Here is a 5705-nt window from a genome sequence, read left to right on the forward strand (position 1 = left end):
GAGGAAACGCTCTGAAACACACACACACACACACACATCAGGTAAGGAAACGCTGATTCAGACTCTACACACACGTCTCACACACGGTGAGGAAACGCTGATTCAGACTGTTCACAGACACACACACACACACACACACACATCAGGTGAGGAAACGCTCTGAAACACACACACACACACACACATCAGGTGAGGAAACGCTCTGAAACACACACACACACACACATCAGGTGAGGAAACGCTCTGAAACACACACACACACACACACACACACACACACACACACACACACACACACACACACACACACACACACATCAGGTGAGGAAACGCTCTGAAACACACACACACACACACATCAGGTGAGGAAACGCTCTGAAACACACACACACACACATCAGGTGAGGAAACGCTGATTCAGACTCTACACACACGCCTCACACACGGTGAGGAAACGCTGATTCAGACTGTTCACAGACACACACACACACACACACATCAGGTGAGGAAACGCTCTGAAACACACACACACACGGTGAGGAAACGCTGATTCAGACTGTGCTCTTATGGGTGTGTGACCCCAGACTGGAGAGAAGCTGATTCATCTAATGTGAGGAGAGGAATGACATCAGAGGAAGTGACATCAACAGCCGGTTCTGACCGGATCGAGAAGACAAACATGTGACTCGCCTGATGTTGCGTTACAGTGGCCGGGAATGAACCACCTGAACACGCTCCGTTTTAAAGGGACAGTTCTGTGTTTATCACTGCGAGCAGGAACGAGGAACTCGAGTGTGAACACGGCTGAGACTGAGATGAGACTGGCTCTGAGTCTGATTGTTACAACACTTCTATGGGGTAGCTTGTGTACCGTGTGTGTGTGTGAGAGAGACACTGTGCGAGTGTGTGACACACAGTGTGAGTGTGTGTGTGAGTGAGACACTGTGTGTGTGAGTGTGTGTGTGTGAGACTGTGTGTGCGTGTGTGTGTGTGTGAGTGTGAGAGAGAGATATAGAGTGTGTGTGTATGTGTGTGTGTGTGAGAGAGAGAGACTGTGTGTGTGTGTGTGTGTGTGTGTGTGAGAGAGAGAGAGAGAGAGAGAGAGAGAGAGAGAGAGAGAGAGAGTGTGTGTTGTGTGTGTGTGTGTTGTGAGAGAGAGAGAGACTGTGTGTGTGTGTGTGTGAGAGGGAGAGAGAGAGACTGTGTGTGTGTGTGTGAGAGACACTGTGTGAGTGTGTGTGTGTGTGTGTGTGTGTGTGTGTGTGTGTGTGGTGTGAGAGAGAGAGAGAGAGAGAGAGAGAGAGAGAGAGAAGAGAGAGAGAGAGAGAGAGAGATAGTGTGTGTGTGTGTGTGCATACCTTAGCAACTGCCTAGCAACCACCCAGAACACCCTAGCAACCGCCCAGAACACCCTAGCAACCACCCAAAATACCTTAGCAACCGCCTAGCAACCACCCAGAACACCCTAGCAACCCACCCAAAATACCTTAGCAACCACCCAGAACACCTTAGCAACCCACTAGAAACACCCTAGCAACTTTAAATTACTTCAAACTATACTTTAACCTTTAAACTACTTTAACTTCAAACTACTTTAAACTTCTTCAAACTTTCTGGTCAAAAATTTCACAAGCTAACTTAAAGTTTGTCTCGACGAACTTTTTAATCTAGTCATACACACACACAGACACACACACACACGTGTGTGTGTGAGTGTGTGTGAGTGTGTGAGTGTGTGTGTGAGTGTGTGTGGCACGTACTCTGCTGTTTCTCCTTCCAGCAGTTGTTCCTGAGGTTGGAGATGTAGTCGTCCTCGACGCTGTTCTCCACGCGCTTCAGACTCGAGCCCTTGAACTCCTGAGAGAAAACGCTCGTTCACGTAAAACGTCACGCCCAGATTCTCCGTCACGCGTTTGTGTGTGTGACCCGCTGACCTGCGCACACACACGGACACGGACACGTTAATCATGGGGCGCTTTAGGGAGACAGTGAAACACACAGAGAAGGAAAAACTGCATGAATTACGGTCATATTTTGAATTAATTTTAATTTAATATTTTGTTTTGATTTTTTAGTATTTCAGCAAACTAAACTGAAACTAGCTGAGATGTTTTTTACATCTGATTTGCACTTAATGTTTATTTTATTTCAAGTAATGACATTGTTTTTATGGTTTCAGCTTTAATATTAGTTAACGATAATGACCCAGCTTGTAAACAGCAGTTACAGCGTTCTCTAAAGACTCAGATCTCAGGTCAGGGTCAGAGGTCAGAGGTCACAGGCTTCATGCACACGGAGTGTGAAGCAGCAGCTGAGCGACTGTCCACTCCATGAGAATCATTCAGGGTCAAAGGTCGAGAGTCCACAGGCTCTCCAGACTCTCTCAGCCAATCAGACGAGATCTCACATGATTGACAGAATGCACCAGTGTTTTAAATTAGGAAGCAACATAAAATAAATCAAAAGTTACATTTACATTAGCTATTCACTGTCCATAAACGTCTAGAATAAATTAGGAGCATTTTGCCTAAAATTGTAAAATATTATATGCACAATACTCCATATTCATTATATTTTTACGTAACCTGTAATTGTTGTGTTCACGCTAGCAACATGTTGAAACATTTTAACAAGATGTGCTAAATCATGCTAGAAAAATGCTAGCAACATGATAAAACAATGTTAGCAAATGTGTTACTTCATGCTAGAGAAACATGCTAACATCATACCTAATCATGCTAACATGTTAAAACATGATAGCAATGCACAGATTAATGCTACAGACATGATAGCAAAGTGCTAAATCATGCTGGCAAAAGCTAAAACGTGTTTGCAATGTAAATCATTCAAGTTGAAACGTACAGCTAAATCATACTTAGAAATATGCTAAAACATGTTAGCAATGTGCTAGTTGTGCTAGAAACATGTTAGCAATGTGCCATTTTTTATACTAGAAACATGTTAGCAACGTGTTAAATCACATTAGAAAACATTCTAGTAACATATAAAAATATGTTAGCAATGCGTTACTTCATGCTAGAAACATGCAATGTGACAAATCATGTTAAAACTTGCTAGCAAACTGTAACTTCATACTAGAAACATGCCTAAATCACATTTTGAATCATGCTAAAACATGTTTGCAATGTTAAATCATTCAAGCTACATGTTGAAACACGTACAGCTAAATCATACTAGAAATATGCTAAAACATGTTAGCAATGTGCTATTTGTGCTAGAAAACATGTTAGCAATGTTGCCATTTTATACTAGAAACATGCTAGCAACGTGTTAAATCATACTAGAAACATGTTAGCAACGTGTTAAATCATACTAGAAACATGTTAGCAACGTGTTAAATCATACTAGAAACATGCAATGTGATAAATCATGTTAAAAAAAAGCTAAAAACATGCTAAAACATGTTTGCAATGTTAAATCATTCAAGCTACATGTTGAAACGTACAGATAAATCATACTAGAAAAATTGCTAAAACATGTTAGCAATGTGCTATTTGTGTTAGAAACATGTTAGCAATGTGCCATTTCTATACTAGAAACATGCTAGCAGCGTGTTAAATCATATTAGAAACATTCTAGCAACATATAAAAACATGTTAGCAATGCGTTACTTCATGCTAGAAACATGCAATGTGACAAATCATGTTGAAAAAAGCTAAAACATGTTTGCAATGTTAAATCATTCAAGCTACATGTTGAAACACGTACAGCTAAATCATACTAGAAATATGCTAAAAGATGTTAGCAATGTGCTATTTGTGCTAAAACTTGTTAGCAATGTACCATTTATATACTAGAAACATGCTAGCAACGTGTTAAATCATACTAGAAACATGTTAGCAACGTGTTAAATCATACTAGAAACATGCATGTTGATAAATCATGTTAAAAAAAAGCTAAAACATGCTAAAACATGTTTGCAATGTTAAATCATTCAAGCTACATGTTGAAACGTACAGCTAAATCATACTAGAAAAATGCTAAAACATGTTAGCAATGTGCTATTTGTGTTAGAAACATGTTAGCAATGTGCCATTTTTATACTAGAAACATGCTAGCAGCGTGTTAAATCATATTAGAAACATTCTAGCAACATATAAAAACATGTTAGCAATGCGTTACTTCATGCTAGAAACATGCAATGTGACAAATCATGTTGAAAATGCTAAAACATGCTAGCAATCTGTTACTTCATACTAGAAACATGCCTAAATCACATTTTGAATCATGCTAAAACATGTTAACAACTTGACAAAAACATGCTAACAATGTGCTAGAATAGAGTAAAATCTTCAAATTAGTTAATGTTAGCTAGTTAATGTGCACTACGTTTATTACAGTGTTTATTCATCTCCGTTTACATGTTCATCTCAGCTCAGGTCCATTAAATAATATTAACAGATGGAACATAAGAATTTAATAAAGTACTAGTAAAATTAAAAATTAACTTAGATTAATAAGTGCGTGTTCATGTTAACTAATGACTAATTAACAAATGAAGCCTTTATCCATGTAACGCATGTTTGAATAAATCTCTCATGAAAACAAGTTTATATTACAGTCACAGTTCAAATGTTTATATTTCAAAAACAAATTAATATATATTTAAAAAACGTATTATTTGGTGTTGATTATTAAATGAAGTTTATTTTTGGGTTTTCGGCTAAAGGAAAACTTTAATTTGATCAGTGACTGAAGCAGTTTCTGAAACTGCAGATCAGGGTCCAGAACGCGACCTCTGACCCCACGGCCCGCACCGGCTCGTCACAGCATCAGTCCTGCTATTGGTTGGTGTGCCGTCGTCACGGCGACCCTGCGTGGACCGGCACCGTCTCGGCACTGGAGCGGATCAATGCACTCCTGACGCCTCACAGCGATGTGCAAACACTGCACTTCATATCAAAGCTATGACATCGAGAAAGCAGCGTAATAATTTCTGGGTCACTCATTAAATGTGAGTGCATGTTCACTGATAATGTGACGAAAGGTCAAGATGTTCACATGCTCAGTGCCACTCATTTGCATATTTAATAAGTTACCTACAATTAGAATTCATTTTATGCACAAGTTTTTATACACATTTTTTTATGCTGCGGTTTCATTTCATATATGCATACATAATATAATATACATTTAATTTAATATAACATAAGATAATAATATAAATTAAATGTATTAATTGAATATAATACAGCATAATATAGTATAGCATAATATAATATATATATTACTGCTGTCAAATCGATTAATCATGATTAATTGCATCTAACTAAAATGATTTATTATTATATTAAATTATATATATAAGTGTGTGTGTGTGTGTGTGTGTGTGTAACATTTTTATGTAAAGCATTTTGAATGACTATTTGCATATAAAATGTGCTATACAAATGCTCTTGGTCCTGTAATGAGAATGAAGTTTAGATAGGAAATCTTCATGTAACTCTATTGATTCTGACAACACGAGTGCTGAAGAAATCTGATGTGCAAATGTGAGTATTGGAAGAGCAAAAGAGCAACGGTGCGGTTTAAAGTGCCTGGAGATGCAGTGTGAAAGTAGATAAAGAGAGAGTGACAGCGGGAGAGATAGAGAGAGATATGGTAGAACAGAGAGAGAGAGAGAGAGAGAGAGAGAGAGAGAGAGAGAGAGAGAGAGAGAGAGAGAGAGAGATATACGGTAGAAC

At 38.6% G+C, this 5705-nt stretch overlaps 1 long non-coding RNA gene across 1 annotated transcript in view; it reads right to left on the bottom strand.

Annotated features, from left to right (window-relative positions):
• The window catches only part of LOC130079495 (uncharacterized), a 6605-nt gene extending 4656 nt beyond the window's left edge, over window positions 1-1949 (bottom strand). The window contains exon 1 of the long non-coding RNA XR_008806466.1: window positions 1761-1949. This is a non-coding gene — a long non-coding RNA (uncharacterized LOC130079495). The remainder of the gene's footprint in view (window positions 1-1760) is intronic.
• Window positions 1950-5705: the final 3756 nt, after the last annotated feature.

This window comes from Rhinichthys klamathensis, unplaced genomic scaffold, assembly GCF_029890125.1.
Source record: "Rhinichthys klamathensis goyatoka isolate OS25496 unplaced genomic scaffold, OSU_Roscu_1.1 h1tg001083l_1, whole genome shotgun sequence".
Classification (NCBI taxonomy): domain Eukaryota; kingdom Metazoa; phylum Chordata; class Actinopteri; order Cypriniformes; family Leuciscidae; genus Rhinichthys; species Rhinichthys klamathensis.